This window comes from Pan troglodytes, chromosome 15 (genome assembly GCF_028858775.2).
Source record: "Pan troglodytes isolate AG18354 chromosome 15, NHGRI_mPanTro3-v2.0_pri, whole genome shotgun sequence".
NCBI classification, from domain to species: Eukaryota; Metazoa; Chordata; class Mammalia; order Primates; family Hominidae; genus Pan; species Pan troglodytes.
This window is the reverse complement of record NC_072413.2, coordinates 54,519,528-54,533,381: the sequence shown is the minus strand read 5'-3', so window position 1 is coordinate 54,533,381 and position 13,854 is coordinate 54,519,528. Positions and strand designations below refer to the sequence as shown.

At 41.2% G+C, this 13,854-nt stretch overlaps 1 long non-coding RNA gene across 1 annotated transcript in view; it reads right to left on the bottom strand.

Annotated features, from left to right (window-relative positions):
• Positions 1–1,551: 1,551 nt before the first annotated feature.
• Positions 1,552–13,854, bottom strand: part of LOC104002044 (uncharacterized) — a 37,487-nt gene continuing 25,184 nt past the window's right edge. The window contains exon 2 of the long non-coding RNA XR_674100.5: positions 1,552–3,596. This is a non-coding gene — a long non-coding RNA (uncharacterized LOC104002044). The remainder of the gene's footprint in view (positions 3,597–13,854) is intronic.

Genomic DNA, 13,854 nt, shown 5'->3' with positions numbered 1-13,854 from the left:
GGGAGGATGGTGAGAAGCTTCCCACCCTCATGCACATCCCCAAGGCGTGTCTTCTCTCTTCTCGCCCTGCAGGGGACAGCAATCTGCTAGCAATCAGTGCTAATCAGTTTCCTCCTAGTTACAGAGCTATCCTGGCGTTGTCAGGACAGTGCCATCCCTCCGGATATTTGAGCATAGATTACTTTGTGTTATTTGTGATTTGGTTTATCTACCTTCTCCTTAACCCAGTATGATTACTTTATTATTACCACCCACATTTTCCAGGGGTTCACCAATCTGTGAAATTGAATGGGGTCACATGAATAAAACAGCCACTGGAAACACTCATCTGATATTCAGTTCCTGGCCAGCTCACCCCACAAGTGTGTCTGTTTCCTGGGGTGTGCCTTGTGTGTTCTTGAACAAATCCAGTCAGTTGCCATGCTGATTCTATAACACTGTATCCATGAGATGAAACTATCTCATAGGATGGTGAACAATTAAAATAACATGCATAAAGTACACTAGCTTAGTGCGGGGAGCAAAGTTATGTTTTTAATAAATATTAGGGTTTTACAATTAACAGGTGGCACCTGCTGGGCTTGACCATCCCTGACAGGCACTGCCTTTGTCAGACACTACAATCCCTTCCTGATGCTATTTTTTCTCATCATATTGCTTCTGCACAGGGCTCCTGTCATTATCTGGAGACCATGCTGTGGGAGCTGCATAAGAATTTGTGGCAAAGGAGGGCAGAGTCCCAACCTTTTGTGAGACTCGTTACAGAGGTCCCCAGCAGTACAACTGGGGCCCTGAAGTTTCGCTGAGCTTTTACATCCTTCCTTTTTTTCCCTCTAACCCAAGCCTAAGTGCCCACCCCGTACTCAGAATCATTCTGCCCATTATTCCTGAAATATTGCTACCAGATTACGCTCACTGGCCTGACTCCCCACTCCCTCTTAGGAGATACTTGGTGGGCTGCTGCACTAGGTCATTAGACATTGCTAGATGTAGCTGAGTCTCTGCAAGGAGCACAACTTGGGCCCAGGCTGGGGCATTGATACGCTTTCCTACAGTGAGGGGAGCAGGGCCTTTTGCGAGGTACTGGTTTGCACTTACCACCCACACCTTCATCCACTACCAATTGATGAACAATTTCTGTCATTTGGTAGGTGATGGATGCCAGACCCAGTTATGCCCTCATTAAATTCTGTTTGAGGAGAAACATGATGTATAGGAAGGAATAGTTAAACACATTTAGCACTGCATTTAAATAAGGGCTATAAAGATATAGAGTATAACAGCTACAGAAAAACGCAGAAGAAACAGATATTGGGAGTCAGCTTGGCATGGATTTGTCAGAAGAGACTTTCTAGATGAGATAGATCTAAGAAAATATTTGAAATAAGAGCTGTGGTGTCCCAAGGGAGGGGAAAGGGTGGGAATGTCAGATCAGGGTGCAGGCAAAATAGAGGTACATTGTCTGGAGAGAATTTAAAAACAAAACTAACTAAAAGTCAGTTCGCTTTTTATTATCACCATACACCAGAAATTCTAGACAATAAAAGACCATTCCGGTAGTACTTCATTTATTGGTTTAGTAATTCTTAGCAAACACAATGAGTTGGTGACTTAGACATATAATTAGAGAAATCAGTAAGCTATTTGACCTCCCACTGCTCCTATCAAATAAATTAAGAATGTATTTTTAATCTCCCACCTCATGCGATTCCTAAGAGTCTGGTACTTTCTGGAAAGTCCTTTTGGAAGTCCTTTCTGAAACATGCAGTGTTTGGCAAAGACCAAGTCATTTATTCCAATTTAGAATGAAAATAGGAAGTCAGAGAGAGGATTATGGTCATAAACAATATTTGGTGAATGGGCAGTGGGTCTAGAAACTTAGAATTCTACTTCAGTCATTACGTTTATGGCTCCCCTACATAAAACCGCTGTCCCAACCAAAAGCAGGCAGCCCATGGTTTTGTGGATGGCCAGGTTGTAGACTGCATGAGAGCAGGAAGTCTTTTCTTTACTTTGCTCACTGATAGAGCTGTGGGGGCCAAGAGAGAGCTTTCCCTTTGGCCCTCTGAAAGTTTGTGGAAAAATCAACTTACAAAAGGCAGACTAGAGAAAAGGCATGCAAATTTCTTTAATGTGTATACACAGGAGCCTTCAGAATGAAGACTCAAGGATAACAGAGGAACTGTCCATTTTTATGCTTAGGTTCAACAAAGTCTGGACAATTGTGTCGAAATATGATTGGGCAGAAAGGGTAACATCTAATGCTAGCTATAGACTGAGCTGGGAAGCCCAGCAAGGCCTGTTTAGATTCTTCTTGGCTTCTCTGAGAATGCATTTCCTCCTTCTCTGGAATGGCAGTCTAATGACCTAAACAAGGTAAGTCAGATAATTTCTTTATGGCCAGTTTTTACATAGAAAGGCAGAGGGAAAGTTAGAGTAGGGCTTTTTCAGGTTTTATGGCTGGCTTTGGGGAAAGGGGGTTCTGGTTTCTATGACCTGCCTTGTGGGAGAAAGGAACTGAGGGATAAGAGAGCAGGAGAAGGTCAGAGATAAATGTTTGCTTCTGAGGCTGCTTCTGAGTTTTTCACTTTGGCATATTGTTATCTGAGCCCCAACATACCCAAAGCACCTGGATAAGTAGTTGGCAAGAGGAGATGGTCAATACACATTTGTTGTGTCAGGGAAAAATCAATAGTTCAAGTGATCCAAACACAGGTTAAAGGCTTCATTCAACTGATGGGAATCTAGATCTGAAGACCTAGAAACTCCCCAAGATGAAGCAGTATTGGGGGTCTCAAAGATTGAGAAGAGTGGGGGCCTGTCCTTGTGGTCTGGTGGAGGTTGCAATTTTCTGTATCTCTAACTGCTGTACAATCTGCCTTTGGAACAGCTGGAGATTGCTCTGGGTTTTTTATGCCTCCTGCTTGGGAGCACTGGAGCAATCTCATTCCAGTAACTGTCAGAACTGTTCTTTCAAGAGCTGTTTTTATAAGCATGTGGGTTGTCTGTTAGTCAGGGTTCACGGAAGGGGAGGTAGCAAAAAAAAGTAGGGGGTGGGGCAGGGGTGAGAAAAGAAAAAGGAAAAAGGAGGCAAGGGTTGAAGCCAGAAGAACCGAGGTCTATTTTAATCCTTTTATAGTGAATGAATGAATGAACGAGCCCCTTGCCTTTCTCCTGCTGAGCCATGAACTGGGAACCTGGAAGGTTGCTAGAAATATTTAAGACACATTAATTTTTTTGGATTCATACACGTAAAATCTGCTGCTGCTAAATGCCCCTCGAGAACTCTGGCCTCACACGGGAGACTTGCTACTGCTTTCGTTTCCAAAGCCTCTGTTTTAGCAGTCGTGGTAAATTAAAGTCAGATTCACCAAAGGCATTTTAACGTCTCTTGAATGATGAGATCAGGACTTGGGGTCCTCACTGCACACTTCAAATGGATGGCCAAGAGGGAGCAAATCAGCCAAGTTCCACCACGTTTTAAATATGGTCTAACTCTGCGTTTGTATGCAACTTCGATGTGTTCTGGGGGCACAGCCTGCACTTCTGGTCTGGACCCATTGTCTTGGAAATGTATGTCCTGTTCATAAGAGATGCTGAGAAAGATGAAGTAAATAGATTAGGGCGAGGCCAGTACTCCAGAGAAAAGCACCTTAAAGGCAGTGCTGGTGCTATGTCAGCATTGTCACCTTTAATAGGAAAGGTGCTTCACGTAGGTTTCAAAGGTATTCAGTTTATAATTAGGACTGTGCTGAGGGAATTGGGGAGGAGAAGGAAGTAAGGCAAAATGCTATTTTACTTATTGAGAGAACTTTAAACCATACAGTTCTTTCCTTTTTCAAAATACTTGTTGAGCTGAATGAATCTTGATCGCTTGTCAATCTTCCATTTAGTGGTGCGGAAGTTGGCTTGCACCGGCTCGTGTGTGCCAAGTGTGGGCATCCCACTTCACATTCATTAATGTTTGATTGGTAGTTTTAAGTCAGCCATGGTGGGAGCATTTGTGGACATTGACAAATGCTACAAATCAGGCTCCCCATCCCAGGAGCTGGTTTTTACCAGCATACCTCTGCCCCAATTCATCTTTCATGAACCAGCTTGCTACCTATTTTCTCATAAAGCTTCAACTGACAACTCCAACCCAACAGTGATTTCCTGCTTGACATGAGCTGAGCTGAGAGCACTTATACCAGCTATTCCACTTATTTGACACTTAAGCAATTTACTGTGCCTTTGGTTATTGACTTAGTGTTATCTTCTTAACAGACCACCATTTAATGTTTAATGATTCTTCATGTAAAGTGTAAGCTCCATGAGGGCAGGGGCCATGTATTATGCATCTATGTATAGACTCCCATGGGGTTTGACAGAATGAAAACAAATGGCAGGTGCTCAAAATGATATGTGCTAAAGAAATGAGTTATCGCAGGGGTCCTCAATTCCCTGGCCATGGACCTATACTGGTCCTTGGCCTGTTAGGAACTGGGCCGCACAGAGGGACATGAGCAGCACGTGAGGGAGCATTACCACCTGAGCTCCACCTCGGGGTCAGATCAACAGTGGCATTAGATTCTCTTAAGAGCATGAATCCTGTTGTGAACTGCACATGCGAGGGATCTAGGCTATGTGCTCCTTATGAGAATCTAACTGATGCCTATGATCTGATGCCAAACAGTTTCATCCCAAAACCATCCCCCCGACCCCTCAGCCTATGAAAATATTGTCTTCCACTAAACTGGTCCCTGGTGCCGAAAAGGCTGGAGACCGCTGAGTTATTGGGTAATTAATATATTAGGTGCGGGAAAACCTGGGCAATTGAATGGAAAGTGAAATATATTTTGAAATAAGTAAAACTGTATTTTTGGAAAACAATTAAAATTAACCATATAGCCATAGGTAATGCCACTTCCACCTTGTTGATCACTGAACTGGCTTATGGTTTTTGGAGGCTTTGGCGTGCCTTTTGTGCTAGTGCCAGCTTTGCTTACTTGTGAAATCTGAAAATTGATGCGCGATTTGCTTATGGCACATGTCCTTCAACACTGCAGCCAGTCACAGGCAAAGACAATAAAGCAAAGAATGCCACAAGGTACTGTCTTTTTGTCAATTTGTAAATGGCCATCAAATCTTTTCTCTGCTACTAATTTAAAAACGGATATAAATCATAATCTGTATTCCCTGCCTAACTTCACATATAGTGATGGTTTCTACTGAACATTTTTGGGGTCAAGATGTATCTTAATACCAAGAACTAAACTCCATACATAATGTACCAGTAATGGATACATGTGTTTTTAAATACTTGTTTTAATACTAATGTCAGATTATTTAGGCCCAATCCATTCTGTTGATTGGACCTAGTATAAGTGGAAGGATAAAGATTTCTATCCCTACATTAACACATTTTATGGGTTGCAAAGCCATTTTTTTGCCACTAAAACATAAGGTCATGAACTAATAGAATCCTCACTTTCTGAGGGTTTCATTTGGCTTAAAAAAAAAACAGTTTTAGAAAAATTAATCTGCAGAATAGGCTTGTAAAAGTAAATAAGTCATCTGAATTTTATAAAATGTTGCTCTCAAACCAATATCTGTTCCTCAAAACATTTATGTTAAATGGGATAGAAGTAAATGTTGAGAAGCACTCTGCTCAAAGCTATTTACATAAATGTGCTGTCACAGATTATAGTTAAGCGACTTGAGGCAATTCTTCCCCACCCTCCCCCAAAAAAGGCTAAAAGAAAAGACTTTTGGTTCTCTTCATATCCTTTTCCCCCCCAAATAACTAAAATTCCTTATGGTCATTAGTAGTTATAATACTATGTGATTTGCTGTTACTGATTTCATCGTTCAGTTCATTTTTCCTTCTATCATGTGAGTCTTCTCTATCCATCGTTTTTACATCAGTAAATGACAGTCTTGTGGATTTAAAAAAAAAATCAGGAAAATAATATAATTAGGACCCTGTTTTTAAAAGTAGGACCATTCCCTCTCCTCTCTGCCCAGATCCTGCAAACTTCCTGCCTGACACCAAAGTTTTCTCCTTTTTTTTCTCCTCATTTCCAGTATTTTATTGTATTCTACTAATTTCTTGTTTCTCCAGAATGGCCCATTTAGTCTTCCTTCGGGGCAAAATCAGATGAAGTGAGAGCTGGAGAATCAGGCCTGAGCAGAGTGACCTCACCCATTTCCTCACCTGTCCCTCTCTCTGCTGCTCAGGCTCCTGGCAGGTGATTTAGGACTCACAGTCCTGGACAAACAGAGTTTATCTCCCAAAGAAAATCCTGAACCAGCTGTCTCTTTGCTTTGGTGTATTTCCTTTGAATTGCGCCAGGATGAACATATTGCAAACTCTTTCCATCCTAAGTGGGAAAAGGCTACTGTAGGGGCATTACCAGAGCTGAAGCCACAAGGCTACAAGTTTTACGTGACCCCAGAAACTATTTGTCCATGCAGGAACTTAGTAAACACTGGGTTTTACTTTTCAAGAAAAAGGAAACTTTTTTTCTTTTTTGAGACTGAGTCTCGCTCTGTCGCCCAGGCTAGAGTGCAGTGGCACGATCTTGGTTCAGTGCAAGCTCCTCCTCTCGGGTTCAAGTGATTCTCCTGCCTCAACCTCTGGAGTAGCTGGGACTGTAGGCGCCCGCCACCATGACCGGCTAATTTTTTGTATTTTTAGTAGAGATGGGGTTTCACCATGTTAGCCAGGATGGTCTTGATCTGCTGACCTCGTGATCCACCCTCCTCGGCCTCCCAAAGTGCTGGGATTACAGGCGTGAGCCACTACGCCCAGCGAAAAAGGAAACTTTTAAAAATGCTATTTTCCGCAATTAAATCATGAAGATAAAGAGGCTTCCTATGATTTGTTCAAGGAACTTGGTATTGTTGTTTCTCTTTGAATTGTTAAGCAGCACAAGTTTTCTCTTTTCTTCCCCGAAAGCATCTCTTCTCCGTCCTTTGCTCTCCAGTCTCACTGCCCAGAGCATTTTCTTTCTTCTGTTCCTATGGGGCCATCTGTATCTCATCTTATATTAAAAGCCACCCTCCATATACCACCTGAGGGGTCTTTCCAAAACAGAAATTTTGTTTTTTCACTCCTCAAAACTTTTCAACATTTAAGTCCTAGTTCCTCAAAATGGCAATTAAGGGCCTGATCCCTTGAGAAAGTGAAAAGCAACTGCATTGATGCCCCAGCAGAACATAAACTACGCTCACAGCACAAGGATCAGACAAGTTCCCTCCATGACCCTGTCTGAAGCAGCAGAGACAAGGATACTCTGCAACTGCAAAAGTGACTGCAACCCTCCCCCACTCCCAGCTAACACAAAAGACTTTTCTATTGATGACGCTAGCCCCACTTTAATTATTCTATCTCCTAAATCAAATTATTAAATACCCAATTACTGAATTGTCTCTGTTCTTGATGGCACTCAATCCAGAATGGGCCTGCACTTTTTTAAACCTTAGAACCGCTCAGCAAAAGCACAAGTCCTATAATAAGGCCTTCCCAACTCCGTCTTACTGAGCTGCTCCACAAACTTTCTGCCATTTATTCTCTCTTGATACAACAAGCTAAATACTTTTACCTTTTCAGCCTAGAAGTGGATTATTGGCAGTTTTGGTCTATTGGCTTTAATAAAATATCTTTCCCCCACAGTGCATGCTCCAGTCATACCAAGACCATGTAAGTTTCCCAGACATACATGTTTTGGTCCTACAGAAGTACCTTTGGTTTGTAGGACATTTTCTTCCTTTTTCCGCATAGAAAAATTTTATTTTTCAAAACCCAATTCACATTTTAACTCACATGTGAATACATCCAAGAATCTACTCATAGAATTGGGTCAAGTTTCCACTGTCTCGTGTTAACTCTGAGCTGGAGCCTATAGCGTAGAGGCTTAATGCATATGAACGTGGAAATCAGAGAAGACCTAATTCCTCCTGCCTTTGACAATGTACAACCTTAAGAAGCTCACTTATTACTCACATCTGGCAGAACTGGCAAATGCCATTTCCCACCATCAATTCTACTCAATCATTACTACCCACTGACAATAAAGCAACTGCACACATATCACGATCCTGGGGCAGAGAGAAACATATCTTTTGCTTATTGGAAGTTTAATAGGGCAATGCCTAAGACTGCTAAACAAACCATGTTTATTTCTTTTGCTTCTTTGCTTCTCTAGTTTATAAACTAGGACTTACCAACTTGATTTATTCTGGAGCATGGTGGTGAAATATTTAGATAAATTGGCTCTTAAGAGAGAGAGGGAGTGGAGGATTGTCTGAGGATTAGGTCTAGGTCTCAAGCCTCAGACTCTGTCCTGACCACAGAGTGCTCTCCATCTGGAAATCTGTGATAATACCACCTTCCTCTAAGGGTCAATGGGATGAGACAGATGGAATTTCTCAATCAGTGGTTATCAACTGGTGATGTATACTAGAATCACCTGAAGAGTTTTAAAAACATACTCACGCCTGGGTTTCACCCCTCTAAATTCTGGAGTGAGGCCTAGGTACTGGCAATTTTTTAAAACTCCATAGATGATTCTAAAGCAACATCAGGAGTGAACACTGCTGATCTAGATAGAAGCAGAAAAGTTACTATAAAAACATAAAGCATTTCCCAGTGCTAGGGAATGGGTAATAGAAGAAGCAAGGAAATCTGTTTCCAATAAACAATGATTGACAAATAATCAAATTTTATGAAGACCCTAAGCACAACTTATAAGGGCTGGACTCTCCCAAACAAAAAGGAAGTAAATGATGGTTAGATTCACTGTGAAATTCAGGCTGTAGAAATTTAAAACATTAACAAATTTGGAAATGTATACTGTTGCACAGATCAGGGAATATTGAAATGAAATGGGGCCAGAAGCTAATTATATGGAAATATTTCTATTTGCACATTTCTCCAGAAGGCAAAATAGAGATTGCAACCAATATATCTATACAAATGACAAGAATATTAAGTTTTCTATCATTCCCTTAGTACGCTACCTTTCTCAGCATGTATTCTGTCCTAGTTCTTGCAAAGGTGAGAATAATATCAAACTCATTAATTGTCTACGTTTTAGAATATGATGTGACTTTAGTGGATGGTGTTAATTAAACTACAAAACAACTCCTCTTGCTGTGGTGTGCATTCCAAGTTAGAGCAATTAATTCACTCACTTAAACTGATCAAGATTTAATTACCATCACTCTGTGCAATTACTCCATAATTAAAGTAATTTGGTTCATTCCACTTGCTGACAGTGTCATTGAACAGCCATTCACAGAAGCAAAAGAAGTGATAATTAACTTAAAGAATAGCTCAGGGCAGTTTTACCCAGACAAGTTCACTGTTAGTTATTCCTAAAATACCTAGAATGAGGTAAAGTGTGGAGAGAAAATCCTGGGAGAATTTTAAAACAAAAATAATCATAAAATAAACAACAATTTAGGGGGGGTTTTGCCTCCCCAAAATAAGGTCCCTAAAAGCTTATGGATTTCTTAGCAGTTTAAATGGTCGTGGTTGCCATCATTATAACCTAACCATAAATTAGTGTGATGGGCAAAACAAACAGAACTTGAAAAAAATTAAGCACTTAAATATTGGTTAGGGCTAATTACTGTGGGGGATTAGCGCTTATTTGCGGGTTGGTAGGTGTGGCACAAATATACTGGTACAAAAAGAACACTCAGAATCTTCAGAGAAGAACTGAATAGGTGTTTAAGAATTGCAAAACCCAAGTTTGGAAAAAACTTTTGGAAACTGCGTGTACGCACACACACAAACACACACATGCACATGGGCCACACTCATGACGGCCATGGAAATGAGCAGTTGCCTGTGTTTACCTGTAGAATTATAGAATTTACCTGTACAGTAGTTAATTGACTAGTTCCCCAACCAGCAAAATACAGAAAGATTAGCTTAGGAATTCTGGAATTCTTTTTTTTAATTTTCCTTTTTTTTTTTTTTTGAGATGGAGCTGTTACCCAGGTTGGAATGCAGTGGCACAATCATGGTTCATTGCAGCCTCGAACTCCTGAGCTCAAGCAAGCCTCCCACCTCAACCTCCAGAGTGGCTGGAACTGTAATCCCACACCACCACACCAGGCTAATTTTTAAAAGTCTTTTTGTAGAGATGGGGTCTCCTTACAGTGCCCAGGCTGGTCTCGAACTCCTGGGTTCAAGCCATCCTCCTGCCCTTGCCTCCCAAAGTGCTGGGATTATAGGAGTGAGCCACTGTGCCTGGCAGAGTTCTGGAATTCTGATAGAGCACTAATGACAAACGCTAGAGCAGATCCTAGGCTATGGATAGGAGTGGGTGGAGTAGATTTGCCTAGAATCACAGGTCTAGAGAGTGAGAGAGCCGAGGCTGAAACTCTCATCTCCCCACATGGTGCACTCAGAGGCAAATTGTATTGAACTGAAGAGACTGAATTAAACGAGGTTTTGGGGGACAGGACCAGATAGAACCTAAAGTGGCCTTCATACTAAAGGGCCAAGCACAGCTTATAGCAGCTCTGCTGGGACTTGGGAATAGTTCCTGACAGTCCTGCTTCTAAGGGAGCTACTCACAGAGGCAACAACCTTCCATTACACTCGGGGGAAAACAATAGCTTTTGAAGGGTGGTCCTCTAGCATCTACCTGCTGAGCATGCATGATACCTGGGGCAGCTTCTCCTGCTGAACCCTATGCATGGGGTTGGGGAGATGGTAAGAGGTGTCATATCCTCTGCCATTTTCTGAACATTATTTAGATGTAACTTGGAAATTTCCACCTTTATCAATGTATCTTATGAAGCCTGTCAAAGATGCCAAGATTGAGGCCTCCTTTCAGGTGCAATTGACTTGGGTCCACACTGGCAGAATTGCCTTGGGAACAGAGTTCTTCCAGGGAAGCCCTGCCCACATCTGCATCATTATACTCATAAGAAAACCAGATGGCCCAAACATCTTCCTTCAAATACTGACAACAAGGAGGCCGTGGGGATTTGCCCAAGATCACAGGTCTAGCTTGTGCCAGAGCTGGATCTGAAATTCCCATCTCAAGTAAGCCTAGATAAACCATAGAGTTTTTACCGGGCAATTACTAATATAAACTATGGCATGAATGGCTCTCCATTAATCAAAGCATTATGTATTTCCCCATTCATGATATTTCCATGTATACTTAGAAATTAACAATGCATTGCTCAGCCCTTACTGTTTTTTCTCTCCAGATCTCATTTGAAAATATTAGAAGAGGCATGATTTAACATATTATTCAAGGGATAAGACATATTCCTTCAGAAGATTTTTACTCACAAATTAGTAAGTCATCTATATGTCATTAAAAGTATTTCCCGAATATAATGAAAAAGATTGTAATAATAATATATATAATGATAAAAAACATTTGTAAATAGTATAATCTCACAATGATCCGGATGATAGAATTTCATGGCTAGATGTGATTGTAGGAATCAGCCTAACAATGTAATTCATATATAAGGAAGGACGCAGATGCCTAGGGAGGTTATGTGATTTGCCAAAGGGCAGGTGGCTAATGAATGGCAGAGCTAGACCCAAATTTCCTCATTCTCATCCAGGAAGCAGTTTAGAAGGTCACAACCTTTCTTAGCACAGATATTTCAATAGAACATAAGACTTTCTGAGTTTTCCAAGGAAATCCACCTAAGCTTCTGCAGGTAAGGGGTGCTATGGTGTTAAGGGCAGAGGCTCTGGAGCCAGATCACCTGCTCTAGATCCCAGGCCCACCACTTACTGATCTCTCTGTACTTCAATTTTGCCACATGTAAAAAGGGGATAATGACAGTACCTCCTTGTAGAGTTATTGTTGGCTTAAATGAGTCAATTCAAGGAGAGGACTTAGAAGACTGTCTCGCCCATCTAACTCAATGGCTATTACTATTCTTACCACACCTTAGCCATGAGAGGCTGTCTCAGCAGTTGTGTCCATCCTCTGTTGTGTTCAGCCTGTTGTTGGACCTCCAGCTCAATCCAATGTGGCTGTTTTCTAGCCCAGACACTTGAGCTTCTGAAGGGTCTGATACTTCCGGGTTGGAATGCACTGTAGTAGGAAAATGGGCCAAACAGAATCCTGCCATCTTGAATTGGTTTACTCATAAAATCATTAACCCAGACCTGCAGACATAGCCAAAACCTCAGGCAGTTTTTTCCATTCTTACTGGAAAACTATTGTTGCTGTCTCTCCAGACTTCTCACCACCAATCTTATTTGCATCCTCTAGCTAATGAATTCTCTCCATGGAATCCTAGTGGACTTTCCACCACAATTTACTTGAGTTTCAAATATTATTTTCTGTTGGGTACAAAGGCAAAATTCTCATTTAAATAAGTTGTTTTCATGTTTTAAAAGTACATGCATGTCTGTGTGAATGTGTGTGTGCGCACACCAATGTGATACAGTGCACAAGTGGCACAGTGTGCAAGAGCGCTGAAGTAAGAATTTGAGAAATTATTTCTGATCCTGACTTATTCCCAAGTGGCTGTGTAACCTCGAGCAAGTCACTGGCCTCTCTGGTCCTTAGCTGAGTCAATTCTAAAGTGAGGAGGTTGGGTGAAAAGCCTTCTATATTAGGGTTCTCCAGAGAAACAGAACCTTGTTCTATATTCAGACCGTATTCCGAACCTTATTCACAGCCTATTCAAACCCTGTGTGTGTGAATGTGTGTGTATACATAGCTTACATATGGAATTAGTTCATGCCATTATGGAGGCAGGGTGAGTCAGCAGGTTGGAGACCCAGGAGAGCTGACATTGTAGTTCCAGTTCAAAGGCCAGGAGGCTCAAAACTCAGGAAGAGCCAATATTTTTAGTCCAAAGGCAGAAAAAAAGCCAATTTCTCAGTTCAAAGGCATTCAGGAAAGAAAAGTTATCTCTTACTCAGAGGAGGGTCAGCCTTTTTGTCTATTCTGGCCTTCAGCTGTTTGGATGAGGTCCACCCACATTGGAGAAGGCAACCTGCTTCACTCAGTCTACTGATTTAAATGTTAATCTCATCCAAAAACACCCTCATAGAAACACCCAGAATAATATCTGACCAAATATCTGGGCATCCTGTGATCCTGTGGTCTAGTCAAGTTGGTACATAAAATTAACCATCACACCTTCTGGGATCCCTTCCAACTTAAACCCTTATTATATAAAATCCTACTTAACACTAGTGTACAGACAAAAGTCTCTTCTGTAAGTGGAAGCAGTGCTGTCTCCATAGCTATTCCCTAAGTGCAGGAAGCCTAACAACTGCTGTAAGAGAGGTGCATGTAAAGTGTAGTAGAACAGAAAAAAAGAAGCCCATTGTTCGGACTGCGGCTCTCTTCACCAAATGTGTACACAGCTTAGCGGTAGGAAATATTCTCTTTGTCTTATAGTAGCCACTAAATAATAACTGCTTATTAAACTGAAAGATATAAAAAGAGGGATAATTGGATAGGCTGGGGAAAACAAACATTTCAAAATATTGAGCATAATATGAAATTAATCAGGTCAGCAGGATGAGAAGTTATATAGGGAAAAAAGTTAGAAAGTCTGGCTAGTAATGACCAGTCCAAATTGAGATACAGGCACACCTCAGAAATAACTGTGAGTTTGGATCCAAACTACCACAGTAAAGCAAATATTGCAATAAAGGAAGTTGCACAAATTTTTCATTTCCTAATGCATATAAAAGTTATTTTTATACTATACTGCAGTATATTAAGTATGCAATAGCATTATGTCTAAAAATGTACATAATTTAAAAATATTGATACAAGAAACGAACAATCATCTAAACCTTCAGCAAGTCATAGTCTTTTCCGTTGGAGGGTCTTGCCTTGATATTGATGGCTGATG